This window comes from Triturus cristatus, chromosome 11 (assembly GCF_964204655.1).
Source record: "Triturus cristatus chromosome 11, aTriCri1.1, whole genome shotgun sequence".
Classification (NCBI taxonomy): Eukaryota; Metazoa; Chordata; class Amphibia; order Caudata; family Salamandridae; genus Triturus; species Triturus cristatus.
This window is the reverse complement of record NC_140594.1, coordinates 240,541,131-240,560,156: the sequence shown is the minus strand read 5'-3', so window position 1 is coordinate 240,560,156 and position 19,026 is coordinate 240,541,131.

Sequence of the window (19,026 nt, the reverse complement as noted above, 5' to 3'; positions counted from 1 at the left end):
GGGTCACTGTCATTTTCGCTTGAGCGATAGAGGATACTGAACCGTCAGCCGACCATTCAGGGCCGTCAGAGAGGGAAAAAAACAGTCACTAGGATCTATCTCAGCCTACATATTCGCGTGTATAGTGCCTTGATCCTGGGACTGATCTATGAGATCCACTTGCTGTGCTACTTTAATGACTGGGGGCCCTTTACCCATTGTATGACCCGTTGACTCTCCTCCCGCTGTCTGCCGTGATCCCTCATTCTCATCATCCTGATTTGAAGATGGTTTATCATGTCCCGGCCCCCCCTGCTGATTTATGCCCAATTATTTGTAATAGTAGGGTTCAGTACATCTCTGACTCCCTGAGTGTAGCTCTTCCACTGTACTTGTATGGAGACCGGCCTCTTTAATAGCCGCTTGTACCCTCCCTCGATACAATACTTGGGAGGATCTTGTTATCTCTGCCTCTGTAGCTGTAGCTACGGCTTTCTTTCCACTAGGAGCACACAGCATTTCCAGCACTTTAGCACCCGGCAGGCGTCGTCCTGACGAAACCCTGCTTCTCCCTTTCCCTGTTGCCGGCTCCTTCTCGGCGCTATCACCACTACGAGAGGCATCTGTTTGGCCCCTTGTCTCCCTTTACCGCCAGCTGAATCTACCGTCGGGGGCACAGCCAGCTTCCTTTTCGTGGCACTGGCAGTTTTGGGGTCCATCCGTGCGATCGCTTTTACTCGGCAACGCTGACAGCCTGTGTAGGCGAGGACCAGCTCCGTCAACCAGTCGGGCACCGCCCGGCACTCCGATGGCATCGCGTTCCCCGGGCTGCTTTCAGACCCTGATCGAGAGTCGGCGATGGTACTGGGGATCAGGGCGTCCTGGGTCATTAGGCTCCTGCCAGTATGTAAGACTTTTTAACTCTTTTTGTCTCCCTTGCCTTCCCGGTCCATTTTCATGGTGCTATGATGGCAAGTACGATACAACGGCCTCAGATGGCCGCCATCTTGCTTCCCGCTCTCTGTAAACCTTACTGATCTCTATATCAGCTCCATGACCACCATCATAGACACCATTGTTCCCAAACAACTAAACATGAGGCTCCTCCCGCACATACTGCAGTCCCATCCTACACACTGGTTGCAGGGCACCTAGGGATACAATGCAGGCCCCCCTCCTCTATTCAATTAAGGCTTGGCCCTGGAGGATGGGGTCCCCGAGGTCAAAAGCTTCAATGAATTGTAGTGGGCCCTGAGGCTGAAATTAGCCAGAGGAGGGGTGGGCACATGCCCCACCACTGTGGCCCTCCTCCTCATTAAGTGTGTGAGTGAGTGTATGAGAGGTTGTATAGGAGTGTTAGTGGGTGCGTGAGTGCTTCTGTGGATGATGTAATGAGTGATGTCATTTGAGATGTAATGAGTGATGTTACTGACCATGTCATGAGTGACGTAATATGTGAGGTCACAAGCAGCATATTGTGGGGCGTAATTTTTAGTTAGCTCAGCTAACTATAACTGCTACATTTCATTGGTTTTACATGAGTGAAATGTGAGCCTAACTATAACGTCCCTATAACCTTTATTTTTCTGTGTGAATTTCTAAGATTTTTTTAATTATTTTATCATAACTATAACGTCCCAGTGAATATCTATCTATCTATCTATCTATCTATCTATCTATCTATCTATCTATCTATCTATCTATCTATCTATCTATCTATCTATCTATCTATCTATCTATCTATCTATCTATCTATCTATCTATCTATCTATCTATCTATCTATCTATCTATCTATCTATCTATCGATCTATCGATCTATCTGTCTATCTATCTGTGATGAAGCTTGAGGTAGTTGTATCACTTATAGAAAGAGATGCTGATTATAGTATATTTATTTAGTCATCTGTTTTATTGGTAATTTCATGAATAACAATTTCCACATCACAGTGCATAGAGTTTATTACACAGGGATGTCTCCAAGGTATATCCAATTCACTGCTACTAAGATATCTCTGATAGCCTTTAGATACCCACTACATCCTGCTGACATCAGAGTCCAGTGTCTTTTTTTTCTCTCTTATCTCAATCCCCTTTCCTGATTTCTACCATTGTGTATGTGATCATTGGTGGAAGCAGTGAGAGACGGAAGAGTGCATTGGTTCTGTTGGAGCCAGAGTACAGTGTTGGTGCTTTCTGACAGTGAAACATCAGTTTTTAGGTCTCGGCTAGCGTGGCTATGCACATGCGCAGCTCGCTTGGCGAGATTTAATGATTCTGAGGGAATTCTGTAAAGGGCTTCAAGCCCCGCCCCTCTTTCCCATTGGCTGGCATCACCGTTTATGCTAAACGGTGGCCAGCCATTGGGAAAGAGCACTTTGTGACGTAGACTTATCCATTTTTCAGACGTTCCACTTGGACGAGCTCGTCTGACTTCCTTCCGTCGCAAAAGGTTTCTTATCTTTATGGGGTCATGTGTTTCAAACACATGGCCCCATAAAGACAAGCTCCGCCGCGTGTTTAGTTTTGCATCTCGCTAACCCGTGACTGCCAGGCGAGCGCGCACTCCAGCCATCATAACCCCTCTCCTCCACTACCCGACACCCCCCGCGACCTCCCCCGTCTCGGACAGGGCAGCCGACGATAGTAAATTTTGCTGCTGCAAAACCGGGATCACAGGCAGCTCCGCCAATGCACCTCACTCCACTACGTATTGCTACAGTTATACCAATATTTCTCACACGGAGTGTGGTTCTCTCTTGCAATGTTCACTAGTGTTTTATACTATTGATATAATGTGTAACGTAACTGGTGCACATGGAAAGCACTCCAATACCTATGGGTCGAGTTCGCGCTATATAAAAACGTATAAAAAAATTAAAAGTGGTCATCCTAACACTGCTTTGTCAATGCACGTCACATAAATAATGCCTCGTTTCACTATAAGCATCACGTAGGGCATAAAAAGGTCTTCTCGGGCGCTTCACTTCAGTAACTTTGTTTATACGTATAATCAGTTCCCTCAGAGCTCTCCCAAAGCACCTCAGTTTACAACCTCAAAATTCTATCGTATAGAGAACACTCAGCTCCGCAAATGCACCTCACTGTAATGCCTTCTGCTGTTAATATACTGTGACCACACACTAGTTATAGAAAGACCTTCACGTTTGTGCGTACACTCTACGCTCTGCACGGTCTGGGACTTCCATTCTGGCTCCGGATAATCTATACTGCATTATAAAGATGAAACACTCATGGTGCGCCACGCCTCACTGCTGATCATTATGGCCGATCACACTTTACATGGGTACAGTTGGTGGAATCATCCGTGAAGAATTCCTTCTCTAAATTTGTGATCCAACCAAACTAACGCATCTTTTACACTCTCGATGTGATGTTGACGTGGGGATCTCCACTTAAAATTTATTTCGGGGGTAGTGGTTTAGCGACGACATCCTTCATACTCCCTCTTAAGTTCATGTGCAGGGGGCTTTTCATCAGCCTATCAAGCAGCATGAGGGGGTTCTCTTCTTTCTACCCCGCAAGGCAGTTTACGTGTGTGGTATTTTACAACACGTGTGCCCTTTCGGTCATCTTGAAGCGAGCAAGGGTACCTTCTTCTTCCCAATTTAAAGCAGTGATTGGCCGTGATACTCCCAACACGTAGACCGTGTAAAAGGCTTCCCTCTTACAACCTCACTTTAAGCAATGTTGGGTAACTTTCCTCTTACGTTTTACCCAAAGCAATTTGTTAGGGCCCATCTAAGCAATGTTTGGTGTAAGGAGTGTGTGCGTCTGAGGCTCCCTCTTCCTGCTCCCCAATTCTCCATTCCTCCCGGCAGTTTGGCTTGACGGCAGACTTTGAAGCAGGGAAACCAGGTTTGAGTCTTGGCGGGAGACTCAAACATCTTGTGATTCTGGGTAAATCACATAATTTCCCCATTCCAAACAATGAATGCAAGTGTCCTTCTGTGATACAACTATACCCCAAGTTCGCATTATATAACACAGTACTGCAAAAAAAACCCCAAAAACTAAATTTACCACGCGCACTTTTTGAAAATCCGATCATGTCTCACATTTTATTAAGTTAAAGCCATTTGCTTTGCTATACAATACCATTAGCAAAGCACATGGCTTTAACTTAATCAAAGGCGGGACCTATTGCATTTTTAATGCTTGTTTTCCTTGCTATGCTGGTCCACAGGCTACCTCCATGCATCCGGTGTCCAAAGGAAACCAGGAAAACCAATATTTGGAACACATCAATGTTGCTCAGTTTTGCTGCCTTACTCTTGTTCCCTAAGAGCGACAGTTCTGAGATCAGAGAAGAATTGTACTAAAAGTGGAGATGTCCACCTGGTACTGATAATATCTCCTAATTTGGACATGAAAGTTATCCCCCTCTTCTTCCAAAGGATTTATAAGCTTAACATATAAAAACAAAGTCCCTGTGATCAGTTAGTCCATGGGTCGAAACCATGGCTGCACTTGTGTACATACCTCTAAATGTACACCAAGAATTTCCAATGTATCATGGCGATCTTTTGTTCATACGTAACATTGCTGCAGTGATGCAGGATTTTATACCCAGTAGATAGCAGATAACATGCCAGCGCAGAAATGTTCCTTAGGAGTAACTATAGGTTCCATTAATGTAGATGGATGACTTTCAAGGGTTTCTGGTGAGTTACCACCTGTTACAGACCCAGTAAGAATGGGCTCTCCCATGAAGGGCCCTAGCATGGTACACCCCTCATCAAGAATAAAACCAAAAAACTCTAGATCACTAGAGTAATGTAAAAGGAGTTAACTGCTGTCTACAGGTGGCTGAAATAGTACATGTTATAGACAATGAGCTCTGTAACCCATTCACCTGCTCCTCAGGCTTCACCACTGCAAGTCATTAACCCACAATCCATACTATAGAAAACTGAGTTACTGGCTGAGGTGGGTGAAACCCTACTCAAGCAACAACCATAACCCCAATCCCTGTCGGGATGAAATATAAGCAAACCCCAAATTAACCTGTACTAAACCCTCTGGTAGCTTGGCACAAAACGTCAGGCTTAACTTAGGGGCAAAGCATAAAGTAATTATGTAGCACTTCAAACAGAAATAAAGTGAAAACACAACACTCAACACAAGAAAAGTCCCACACCACTTTAGAACAATAAAGTATAATTTAATAAATTAGTTGAGACTAAGCAACAAAAATCCAATCAGTAGAACAGGAAATATGCAATTTCGAAGTTTTAAGTGAAGGTATTGTCTAGAAGCACAAATCTCTAACTGTGGTTATCTGGTTGCACAAGGACAAAGCAAACACAAGGAGATGATGGACGGAGCGCTGAAACTTTCCAGACACACACCTCCAGTCACATATCTGGGTTGAATCCATCATCGTTCTTTAGGTCACTTCGCCACACAAGGACAAAGTCACAAGTTCAGCCCAAGTGCTATGGAGAGTTGACCAGATAAATGGACCAAGTTAGGTTCACTGAGCAAAGTACCTTAAATTCTGATTGCGGAGCATTGCGAGATCCTCATTCAAGGATGAGTTGCACAGTGTCAGTTCTGAGGAAGCTGCGGGGCTATGATGCGATGTCCTGCATCGTCGTCGAGGATACCGTCAACGTGGAGCTTGTGATGCAACGGCCTGCTTTCAAGATGCGTTGCTCAGTGGCAGTTCTGAAGAAGCTACGTGTTGTGATGCAAAGTCCTACATCAGGGATGTGCTGCACAGTGGCGGTTCTGAAGCAGAGCTGCGAGGAACTGCATAGTGCTACATCGGTTCTGTGCACACCTCGACTGGCAGAGTACCTTCAGGCCCACGTCCAAGGGTCCAGGACTAGGCTGGCACCACTTGGGGTGTATGACTCACAGCAGCCAGAGTCCAGGTGCTGGGTTCAAGGTGGTTGGAGACTTTTCTGTCGCTGAGTCTTTGATAAGGAGGCCTGCCAATTAGCTCTTGGAGTCACTCTGGTGGTCCAAGATTCAAAATGTGGGTCCCGCTCTTTTCACTCAGGTAGCAGGGCAACAGGGCAAAAGAGTAGCAGTCCTTCTTGCAGAGCAGCACAACAGTCCTTCTGAGTCTTCCATAGGTCCAGAGGTGCAACGAAGAGTTGGGGCTGAGGTTCCACTATTTATACCTGATGCCCATAGTTGAAGTGGGAGAAGGTTCTGGAGGTTTCCACCCCGAGGTTCTTGGGATTTCCTGCCTCCCTGCCCTGGCCCAAGCTTATTTAGGATGACAACAGACTCCTGTCAAACCATTTGTGAGGGTGCCTAGGCAGTGCCTTTTGGATGTGCAAGTGTGGTAGGGGACAGCTCCCCCTCATTAAATCAGGGATTGCCCATTCTGTAAATACCTATGCTCTTTTGTCTCACTGTCTGGGAGAAATATGCAAAGATCTAAAAGTGGCAATTTCAGATTTGAGACTTAAAATCTAACTTCACCATTAAAAGGGTTTTAAATTACAATTCTTTAGACACAAAACTTGACCTTACCATCTACTCCCAATCGAACGTTACCAATTAATAAATGTCATATTGGAACCCAATGTTATCCTATGGGAGAGGTAGGCCTTGCAGTAGAGAAAAACAAATTAAAGAGTTTTTCACTACCAGGACATATAAAACTTTAAAATATATATCCCACTCTGTAAATATATTGCACCCTGTTCTCTGTGATGTTTAGGGCCTAACCTAGGGGTGGCTTCTATGCATTAAAAAGGGAGGTTTATCTTGCCAGGCCAAAATGACAGTTTACAACAGTCATACAGGGCTGCAGGGGTAGGTTGCAACATGTTTAATAGGCGGCTTAAGTGGATGGCCAAATTAGTGCTGCAGGCCCACTAGTAGCATTTAATTTACAGGCACTGTGTATAAAGTACCACTTTACTAGGGGCTTACAAATAAATTAAATGTGACAATTCAGTGTAGGTCAATTTAACCATGTTTAAGAAAGAGTACACAAACACTTTAGCACTGGTTATCAGTGATTAAGTGTGCAGAGCCCTAAAAGCCAACAAAAACGGGTTCAGAAAACAGGAGGGTGAAGGCTAAAGGTTTGGGGATGACCCTGCAGATAGCGCCAAGTCCACTACATTCATGCTGTGATGTGAAAATGCCCAAGTAATCTGGAAGAAGTTTCCTTTTGGGTCACTGGCAGAACACACCAGCTTGACGCAATCTGGCCTTTACTCTAACCCTCAAGACAAACAAAGAATTATGACAATGTGCCTTCTGAAAATGAAAATTAATCCAAGGGGAACCACACCAATCCTGCCCCTTGATTCCTTCAAAACAGGTGGGCCAAAAACACTCTTCACTAAGGAAGGTGAGTTAAAATTGATAATAATGGGGGCGTGGCCAGGACGTGAATGGAGTGAGACGTGTACTGCTGTGTCTCCGCTCCACAGCGGCCTGTTAAAGTTAATGACCCCGGACGCTAGATACACCAGCCACTGCAGAGTGCCCGGCCCGATGTCGGGGCTGGGGTGGGTGCCCTTGCCTACCAGAAAATTGCTCTGTGAGCATCAGAGGGCTCGCGAATCGTTGCTGCGAGGAGCCACTGCCGAGCATACCGCTTCCATCTTGCTCTTGAAGCAGAGAGCAAAAAATCTGTCCCCCGGCCCTGCCCCTGGACTCACTGATTTGCCGCTTTCCACTGAGGACCTTTCGATGGGAGCCGGACCTCAGAGGGGTTTCCGCACCCCCAGGCCCCGTAGCTCTCCATTCCTGTGGCGGCGGGGGCTGGGCGAAGCGCCGGAGTACCCTGATGAGCTGCCATCCATGTGCCGCGGACTAGAGCTGCGTGATGTGCTCTCCGGACGACGGGGCAAATATCGTGTGCCTGGCCCATTGGTGGAGCGCGAGTGAGTGCCCCTTCCTGCTTTGAGCCTGCTTTGGGACAATCGGAGGTGATACAGACTGCCGCTGGGAGGGGCCGCACCCAAGCACGCTGCCGCCATCTTGTCCCTAGTGCAGTGCGCTGGAGTCTCTGCTCCTCGACTCACCGGCCTGCTGTTTTGTTTGGGGAAACCGCCAGGGGTGGCCGGACACCGAGAGGGTCACTGGACTTCCAGGCCCTGAACCAGGGGCCCTGCACTCTGGGGCGTGAGAAGAGGAAATCGCCAAAGCCACAAACTGGGCTACCTCCCGCGCGCGGGAGACTGGAACCGTGACGTGTGCTCTCAGGACGGCGCCTGGCCACATCAGACCTGTTGGGGGGCCCTCGACCCACAGAGGATACTGCTAAGGTTGGTTGAACACCCTCTGGCCCCTGGGTAGGGAGGAACTGCACACCTGAGGTGATCGGAGTAAAGTCCATCCATAAGATACCCACTTGACTGCCCGAGGGGCCTAAATTTGCCTGGGACTTGTGCCTAATTACCTGGAGGTGGTGGGGGCTCCCTTACTTTTGAATGGTTGCTAGGAAAAGCTGGCTGGACCTGGGGTGGCCCTGACAGATGATCACAGTGCTTCGGGGAGGCCTACAGTTCCAGCGGAGGCCCGCCCTGGTGTTTGGACAAATGGATTTCCTCGCGTGAGGTCTGAACAACGCAAATTTGCTGTGGTTCGAGTTCTTGAGACCCCCCACTTCTCCTGATTCCCTCAGTCTGTTGTCTGGGGCTCCCCCACTGACCCTGCCTCAAGCAAGGGAAGCCACCCTCATTAATCTGTCTCAGGTGCGGCGCGCACTGCATCTACGGTAGGCCAGGGCCAATTCTGGTGATTATATTGGTACTGGGGGAAGGACAGCAAGCTGTATCGGGGGCTCTGGCAAATTGTGCATACCTGTTGAAGTGATGAGTGGGGAGATCTGGGCTCGGTGGACTCTCCCTGGGGACCCACCCTCGTCCTTTTTCCCCCACATATGGTCCTCTACTTGTCTGACTCTCACCCGCCTGAATCCCATCTGACCCTGGCACATACTTTGCTGCATTGCCTCCACGCTGAAGCGATATCTAAGTCATGGTTGCCGCGGCGCCGCCAAGAAGCAACCTCCAGCTATGCCCAAAACCAAAGCAAACAAGGAGCCGGATCCCACCCCGTCTAGAGATAATCCAATAACCTCCCTATGGTTAAAATACAACTCGCAGTCACAGCCTGCATCCAACGCCTCGGACCTTGCAGCAAATACCGATTACGCAGGCCTACAGGAACTATTTCTTTCAAGAAATTAAGGCCGAAATAGGGTCGCTTAAGCAGGATTTTAAGTCTGGCTCGCAAGATATCCAGAGGGACGTCACGGAAATCGGAGGAAGTGTTGATGACCTCGAGGGTACTATGGATGCAAGGACGGAAGATCACGACAGCCTTTGGGGAAGGATGGCAGGGCTGGAGGATCAAAACATTAGTCTGCAGCTCAAGCAGGAGGACCTTGAGAATCGAAGTCGGCGTAACAATCTACACATCGGAGGAGTCCCCCATGGAGCAGAATGCAAAGACATCATGGCCTTCACAGGGGACCTCCTTCAGGCAATTCATAAGAAGGAGGGGACATCTCTGCCCACCCTGGACAGAGTGCATCGAGTCACAGTTCCCAGAGGCCGTCCAGACTTCATCCCGGACATTCTCACGCATTTACATTTCTTTGTTGAAAAAGAAGCCATCCTGAAAAAGATCCAGGGAGCCATGTCCCTGTCCTGTAATGGCTACTCAATCCAAATCTTTCAAGAAAGAGCCCCTGCCACTCTCCTGAGGCAAAAGGACTTTAAACCAGTCACAGACAAGCTTCGAGAGCTCAGTATCAAATACCAGTGGGGCCATCCATTTGCGTTGATCTTCTCCTGGGAGGGCAAGCAACAGGCCCTCCGATCGCTAAGTGAAGCGAAACAGCTCCTTTGCCTCCCGTCGTATCCTGAGGACGGGGGCCCTCCTTCTCCGCATATGCGCTCTGGAGGACCTTCCCGTCTGGAGTGGTCCACTGTCCTGCTGCCCAGGCGTGGGAGGCACCTCCGGGACGGGGACTCCTCCCAGGCTAAGCAGGACATCATCAACCATATCCGGACTTTGAATGATTCTTCCCCACAACCTCTAACTCCTGAGCAAAAGGAATGATTCACGCAGAAAATCTTCCTTGTTTTAAACCGTCAAGGTTCAACATGGGTCCCGGGAGTCTCGACATGCTGGAGGAGAACAAACTAATTGCAACGTGCCTAAGCATCCTAGAACACTATGGGGATGGAGAACCCCGAGGTGGACTAATGGGTAAAACCAGCGATGATCTGAGGCCCCCGGTCTCACCCCTGTATACTTTGATCCTGGCTACTTGTCCTCCCAAAGGTGGCTGGGAATCTGCGATACTCGTTGCAGCGGGTCGTTGGAAGCGGAGACTTGAGAATCTGCCTGCGCCAGCCACCTCCCCCACATTTGCAGTGTCTCTTTGACTTGACTTCTTCAGAATGGCCCATCCTGTGGACATTGACATTGACCTCGATTGGCCCTATTGGCCACCCCCTGTTGAGAACACTACCTCCACCTTCTTCTTTCCTCCCTGTCAATACCCGTTGGATGCGTCTCACATAAAGGGGACATGGGCGGGTACCCCCAGCCTAGGGAGGTTGGCCACTGCTCTGGGGACAACCTATCAATCAATCTGCCTTACAGACACCTCTACCCACCCTTCTTCGCCAGTGCCCCCCAGATTTGTCGTTGGGATCACATTGGCATCCTTAACATGCTTGACACATATAAACCCTTACTGGGCCGACAATGACTAATCTATTTAAACTCCTCTCGCTAAACGTTAGGGGAATTAACTCCCCTAATAAGAGACGTCAGATCTGGCGGTACCTACTCTTCCAGGACCCTGATATTATATTTCTACAGGAAACCCACCTTCTCTCCACCGACACTCGACTCATCCTAAATACCCAACACAATACTGGGCTTGCTCCTCATCAAAAACGGCCGGAGTAGCCATACTACTGAGAGCAGGCCTAGTTGGGACCGCCCCTAAGGTGATAAGAGACATTGAAGGGCGCTATCTCAAAATCCAAATACATTGGGGCATCCGACCTTTGACCCTCCTAAATATTTATGCTCCTAATCAGGCCCAAGATATATTTGTGCGCTCACACTTATGTGACCTGCATAAACCTTCAAGAGAGGCGGTTATCCTTGGGGGTGACTTTAACCTGGTGTGGGATCCTGGCTGGAACTGTAGCGCACAAATCAGGGTACTGGTGCTATGTCAGCAGCTCTTAAAAATGTCATTACTGACTTAGGGTTATTTGATGCCTGGAGATATCTACACCCTTACTCCAAAGACTTCTCATTCTTCTCCCATGTGCACTGCTTCTATTCACAAATGTACTACTACTTTCTCTCCCTTCCTCCCCCTGCTTCAATTTGTAGCCACTGCAGAGATGTCCAACATTTCAATATCTGACCATGCCCATATCTCGATATCACTTCAGCCTCCTAATCCCCGGCATAACACCCAACCTCGATGGAGATTGCTCCCCCAGGTCCGCCGCAATCCAGTTGATTTAGCAGCGATCCGGAAGGAGATCAAGAGATTTTTTATCACTGATACTTCAGAAGCTGTCAGATGGGGTGCTTTTAAAGTGACTGTCTGGGGAGTAATCTCCTCTATTCCGATAGCCCGATCCCGGGATGCTCGCCTTCTCGAATTGTCCCACTCAGCTGATATCAAAGCCTTAGAGCGAAAAGACCACCAACATCCCTCACTTCACAACAAAAAGCAGCTGGCTGCGCTGCGAGGTCAGCTTTGCTTACACCACACTGAAAAGGCAGAACACCTCCTACTTGCTCTCAAACAAAAATTCTACACAGGGGAGCTAAGGTTGGAACGTGCCTCGCGTGACGCTTACGAGCCCAGGCCGCGAGTGCCCACATTTCCAAACTTATACAAGCAGATGGCACTTGGGCCACATTGGAAGCTGACAAGGGCTTAACCCTCTCAAATTTCTACAAAGATCTACATGCGGATAAACTCTATTCCTCAGAGAAAATTACGTCTTTTCTTGACTCCTGCCCCTGGGAACCTATCAGCCCCCACCACATGAACATACTAGATAAACCAATCTCGCAAGAGGAGATAGCAAAAGCCCTTAAACAGCTCCTAATAGGGAACACCTCTGGTTCTAAGGGCCTTCCTGTTGCCTTATATCGCATTTTTTATCCGCAGCTCCAAGCCCACCTCCTTCATCTTTTTAATAAATTCACAGACGCCACTGGCCTCACTCCAACAATGTCAGAAACTGAGGTTTCTCTTGTCCCTAAGCCGGGAAAAATCCCCTTTCTTTGCACTTCGTACCGCCCCATTGCCCTCCTATATTCAGACGCGAAGATCTATACAAAGATCCTTGCGAACCGCTTGGAACCCTACCTGCCCGATATCATAGATACAGATCAGGTTGGATTTATTCACCATCGCCAGGGTGCGGATAACATCCGTCGCATTGCGCATCTTATTGAAAATGTCCAATATAGGGAAATACCTGTCTGCCTAGTGTCACTAGATGCTGAGAAAGCCTTTGACCAGGTAGATTGGTGCTTTCTTAGGGAGGTCTTGCGGCGAATAGGACTAGGTCCCATCATGATCTCTAGGCTGATGGCCCCATACACACAGCTGACTACACATATTCATTTTAATAGCCGTCTTACCCTTCCCATCTCCATACACCGAGGCACCAGACAGGGGTGTCTTTTATCTCCACTGCTATTCGCCCTGGTAGTTGAATTTCTGGCAATTGCAATCAGCCGTTCACCAGCCATCGTGGGCATTTCCCTTGGAAGATATAAACACAAGATCTCTTTAGTTGCGGACGACCTCCTTCTCTCTCTAACTACTCCGTCCTCATCTCTCCCAGCATTAGCTGCACTCTTGTGCTTTTTTGAGGACACCTCAGGCTTCAAGATCAACCTAGCCAAATCCCATGCCCTGAATCTCATCCATGATCTACAAAATGTGATCCCTCTGAAATGGTCTGAAAAGATGATACGATATGCAAACGTGGACCTGGCCCCCTTGCTTTCCTCCTGGACTCAAGCCAACTGGCCGAGTTATAGACGCGCCATACGGGAGTAGATCCACAGATGGTGTAACCTCCCTCTTTCCTGGCTAGGACGCATTAACACAGAAAAATTGTCACTCCTCCCAAAGATATTATATTTATTCCAAACTCTCCCTACCCCAATTCCACAAATTGATATTCAGTTTATCCAACGTGACTTAATCAACTTTATCTGGGGCAAGTCTCGCTTATGTTTCTCTAACAAGGTCTTGTGTTGACCCGAGACCGGGGGGGCCTAGCATGCCCCAACCTCCTTGAGTATTGTTGGGCCTGCCACCTTTGCTACATCTCGGAATGGGTGGTTCGGGAGAGCGAAAAGCATTGGTTCCACATGGACCAGGCGGTCGTAGGTAGGCCTCTGTGGGACCTAGCCTGGCTTCCCCACCGGGCTCGCCCCCATTGTGCACACATACCCACTCCCATGAGAACGGTTTTAGATATATGGGACAAACTGGCACTATCTTGGGCCTGACCTCCTTTCCTTCCCCTAACACCCCCATAGCACAAAACCCCATTTCCCCCCCTGCATTGCAACCTCAAGCCTTTAGCTCCTGGACAGAAGGCGAATGCCGCATATTCCAGGACCTATACCAGGGAGAAAAGTTTCTCACCTTTGACCAGTGCAAAAAATCATTCCACCTCACCGGCAGGGCACAGATGCAATATTATCAACTTCGACACTGGCTACTCTCCCCCACCTATACAGAAGGGGCGACCAGACAACTTACTGCCTTCAAGACTTTAGTCCGCAACTTTGAGGGCGCGAGAGGACTGATCTCTCACACCTACAATGCAACACTCACAGCAACTCCAACCCCACACTTACCAAAAAAAAGTGGACTATAGATCTTGGCAAGGAGATTCCCCCAGATGGCTGGGACTGACTGTGGTGAGACATCCCCAAAATCTATCAAAGCATCCAGCAGCGCGAGTCAGCCTACAAGCTCATGACAGGTTGGTACTTTACCCCTGTCTGTATCCAGCAGATGGTACCTGGCTTTTCCCCAACCCGCTGGAGCCAGGGAGATAGAGGCGACTTCCTCCACATTTGGTGGTCTTGTCCCAGTCTGACGTTATTCTGGAAAGAAATTCTTAGCCATATACACAGTGGGATTCCCTATCCCTAACTCTCCGATAGTAACCCTTTAGGGCATCAGACCCTCAACACTGGTAGCCATGACTCATTCTGACTGGCGCTTAATAATACAAATGTTAGGGGCGGCACGACAGTCCATTGCTCTTTATTAGAAGAAACCTAACCCTCCTCTTATTGCCACATGGTTTCTCCGCTTAAGGCAAGTTTTTGTCCTTGAGTTGCTTACCACGCATATCAACCACACAGACACTAAATTCAGTCGCACCTGGCAGCCACTAATCCAGCATTTCTCCCAGAGAGAGCGCTCCTGCTTGGTTCCCCCTCCTTGGTTCCCCCTCGTCTGAGAGCTTTACAGCTCTTTGACAACACCCTCATACCTTGTTCAAGAGGTGTACACCAGGCCTCTACTACACCATTAGACTGATTGGGGCTCCCCCCCAAAAAGGCTCTAATCATCCTTCCCAGTGACAACCTGAGCGCTTCCTTTCCCCGCTGTTCCGTCTCCCTGGGTTCCGCCTTTCCCTCCCCTTTTTGGAAGTTGAGTTGTACATTCACTACTCCCAAAGTTCGCTAACAACAATGCATAGCTCTTCACATAGGAGCAAAATATTACACAGACATGCACATGCCTCATTCACTTCGCTTATGCACTGGGGTTAGGCCCATAAACCCCCCACACCATGGCTCATCAACTCATAGAGGTCCCTCTTTTACTATAATCTTCATCAGTATCTCAAGCAAAGGAAACAGCGTATTGCTCCACCTTTCCTGTTCCCCCACCCTTCCTTGGTTCATATGTTCCCCCACCCTTCCTTGGTTCACATCTCAGCTTTTGATCCTTGCAGGGCTCCATCAGTGTACTGTGTTATTTGGGATGTATTTTGCCTTATGTCTTCTTTTGATTTTCCCTGTTCAACTTATATTCAATAAAGAGATTAGGAACAAAATTGATAATACATTTTCCTTCTACAGAAATGAGGCCAGGTCCATTCCACCCCACTCTTAGTTTCAACACAATATCCTTTGCACACAAAAAGGGGAATCCTCTTTTGTGAGCCAACCAGTCTAACACTCTGTTACCAAGTTCTGCGCTGGACTCCTCCTGTCCACGGTACAGAGGAGGAACTCCAACAAGAACGGCCACATAGGGGCAAGCTGCAGGAGGTTAATTAATTATGACAAAGAAGGGTGCGATTCTGGGGTTCCTGCCTTTCCGACCCAAAAGAGGAGTATGCCCTACCTTGGATGACAGATGGAACATCGTTCCTCATGTGTTTGGGGGGGACAGCTCTGGGTTTGTATTTCCGCTTGGTACAACAGCAGGTATCGATGACTTAAACTGATTCACAGGATGACTCTCAGCTAGGTTCTTGGTCAGGCCAGCAGTACTTAAGTTAACGCCATTCCCCATTGCAGGAAAGGAAAGAGACCCCCCCTAGAGTTGCATGATTAATGCCCAAGGCAGGAGCAATAGGACAGGGATTCCCTTATTGTCTGATGTCTCTAGAGTGCAGAGGTGTTTCTATCAGCTGTTCAAATTTCAAAAGCCTGCTCCATCACCAGTAAAAGCTTAGCTCCGAGCAATCCTTAATCTTTCCACAACATATAGCCAGAAATGTTTCCTCGCTAACCTGCACCGAGCGGGTAACCTCAGAGGAACCCTCCACATGCACAGGAGGAGTTGGACTTATGGGGGTAACTGTCTCTGCAGGCAGATTTAATGTGATCTGGGTGGTCAGGGCTGATTTTGCTGACCGGGGGGCTGTGAAAACCTGAGCGCGGGGTCTGTTCCCCTCCATGGCCCCGCTTTGGCTTAGCAGACTGCATTGAAGATTAAACATCAGATAGGCCCAAGTCAGCAGAAGACAGGTTCACAGCATCTGTGGAGCTAGTCGTTCCTCCCGGGGGACCAGCTTACACACTTCCTTCTCCATAACCCCTTCTCCTCCCACCCAAACTCACTCAGGGTTTCTGTAACCTTTTACTCCTGCTTCTGCCCGTCCTTCCTGGCCACAATCAGTGAGGTGATTGCTTCCTACCACTGGGTTTGGGCATAGGTGATCCTCACTGAGAACTACCTCATACATGTCGGCCTCACCTCTTAAGATCATTTCACTGAATGCCAATGGCTTGACACAGTATGTTAAGAGACAGAAAATATTTCCCTACCTCCCCTCCAAGCGGGTTGACATAGCTCTCAAACAGGAAACCAGTGGCCCTGAGCCAAGGCGGAGAAGGGCCTGGGTGGGGCAGGTAATATATCATGGTAGGGAGATCCCTCCTGACTCCAAGGCAAGCTCTCATGCATCCAGGTCCAGGGATTCAGAAGACACTTCCCTGCAAGGTAGTGTTGGCATGGAGGGATGTAGAGGACAGGTACACCCTCCCTAAATTGCACATAAGTGTTAACTTGCTGGGAGTGGGCTCCATCTATGCCCCAATCTGGTGCAAGAGGGATTTTCTACCTTGCCTTAACAGGTGTGTAGGGGTCATGGGCTCCACTTATGCAGCTTTGGGCGGTGACTGGAACCTAGCATGTGATTATGGGTGGCACAGGCCCAACTTACGTGCTACACAACGGTGACAGAGCAGTTCTGAGAGACATTTTGGAAGGTAATGAGTGTTGGACATATGGGGCTTATTACACCACTCAGACAGGGAATACCTTTATCTGTTGCTGGTACATCGTACACACTCTAGATTGGACTACTTCCTTACTTCCCATCAACTGATGCCATAATTCTTAGACTGCAACATTCTACAATGGTCCCTTTCAGATCATGCGCCAATCCATCTGTGTGTAGACTGTGGGATGGACAAACCAGTTCCCAAAGCATGGCGCCGAACACCTCTTTCTACAAAATGCCTACAGAGAAAGCCCTTTCGAGATCACATGTTACTACCTACCTGACTAAGAATTCAGGTTCAGTAACCTCAGCACAAACCTTGTGGGTTGTGCCAAAGCAACCCAGGTGGGCAAATGATGAGGGATGCAGCCATGGCTAACACACGCAGGCAGAGCCAGCAGCTGGCGCTTGAGGATGATATTAGATCCAAGACTCACGTATACACTGTCGTCCAACAGACGATTACTGGAAACTTCTAGAATGGAAATGAATAAGCTGTACACGTCCAAGGCCAAGTACATGGTATACTGCCTCAGAGCCTGACATTATGAACATGGGGAGAAGGCGGGTAGGCTGTTGGCCACACAACTTGGCCAGAACGAGGTGGCTATGGCAATCCCAGCCACACGGTCCATTATAGGGCAACTGGTCAGACATCCTCACGAAGTACCCTCAGAGTTTGCAGAGTACTACCATACCTTGTTCAGCTCCGGACTCTCAGAAGATAGGGAGAGGGAAGATAGGTTCTTCCAGAATCTGTGCTAGCCATGTTTGAAAGAGGAGAGCCTAGCGCTTCTAAGTGGGCAAGTCTCTAAAGAAGCCCTATCCAATGTAACATAGAACTCAGACTTCCATGGTGAGTTTTATAAGTGGACAAAACAAGAAATTATAGACTCCCTTTATGTCGCATACAAGAGTCGAGTGAATCAGAAGTTTACTTCACCTATCTAACAGGGCTCTGATCGCTGTCCTCCCAAAATCGGACAATAACCCGCAATTTTGCAGTAGTTACTTCCCGATATCCCTTCTCAATGTGTATATAAAAGTTTTAATGGGGATATTTACAGCCTGTCTTAAAAATTAAATTCCCACATGGTTCCATCACACTCAGGTGAGCTTTGTGCTGGGTAATATGTCCCACAATCACCTATGTACAGAGTCATCTATTGTGGCTTTATCAATACCTTAAATTCAAAGTCTTTGCCCTCTCTCTTGATGCCAAAAAGACATTCAATAGGATCGAGTGGTCCTGCCTGTTTAATACCCTCAGGAAATTCGACCCAATGGCGACTTCCTTGCCAAAGTGCGATGGCTTCATGAGGTCCCAACCACTCAAGTTAAATGTGGGGGGTTTCCATCAGACGTCTTCCGATATGAAGGGGCAGACATCAAGGGTGTCTCCTATCACCTTGTTATTCCTCCTAGCGATAGAACCCCTTGCAGCTGCTATTCCTCATTCTCCTGACATGCTAGAGGTCCCTACTCCCATAGGCTCCGCCAAAATAATTTTATATGCAGATGACGTCCTCCTCACACTTATGAACCTGCGCCAATACCTTCCGGCCCTTATGTCCATTATCTTGAATTTGCTGCAAAGTCAACTGGGACAAGAGTGAGGCTCTGCCTCTATCATGGATCACAACTGCAGCATCTATTACTGCCTACTTTTCCAAAGGAAACCGTAAAAGCTAAAATACCAAGGGGGCTATCTCAATAGGGAGCTAGAGAGGATGGTGCCCAACAAAATTGAACCCCCAATTGCCCAGGCTAGGGCAGACTAAGTGAAATGGACACACTTGCATATGTCTATATGGGGTTGGATACTAGTGGTGAAGATGGTAGTGGTACCTAGATTTACTTCTAGGCATGCTACTGTTGTTGGTAGCTTTATCTAAACGGTGATCCATTGATCAAGACATCAAGGGCTCTGTCTGGGGCACTATGAAGCCCTGCTATGAATGCCCAAATTAGTGGTACAGAAGTCAAGGTGGTGTCAATCTTCCCATCAGTAGAACATTATTACTCATTCCCAATTGGCTGAGGTGCACTTGAATGCTACCTCTACACTGGTCCAGTTTTTTGCACCTTCTTTGTTCTTCTCACTTCCCTTTCCCTCCCTATGTTCCCATGGTTCCCACCCACTACTTCAGGCCTTCCCCCATTCCCTCCCCTCCCAATAGCTGTATGTATGGGGCGATGGCACCTGGGGAATGCATAGCATCTGATGCCTTGATGGGCATCTCGCTGATTTGAGACCTCCATAATCCTCAGCTC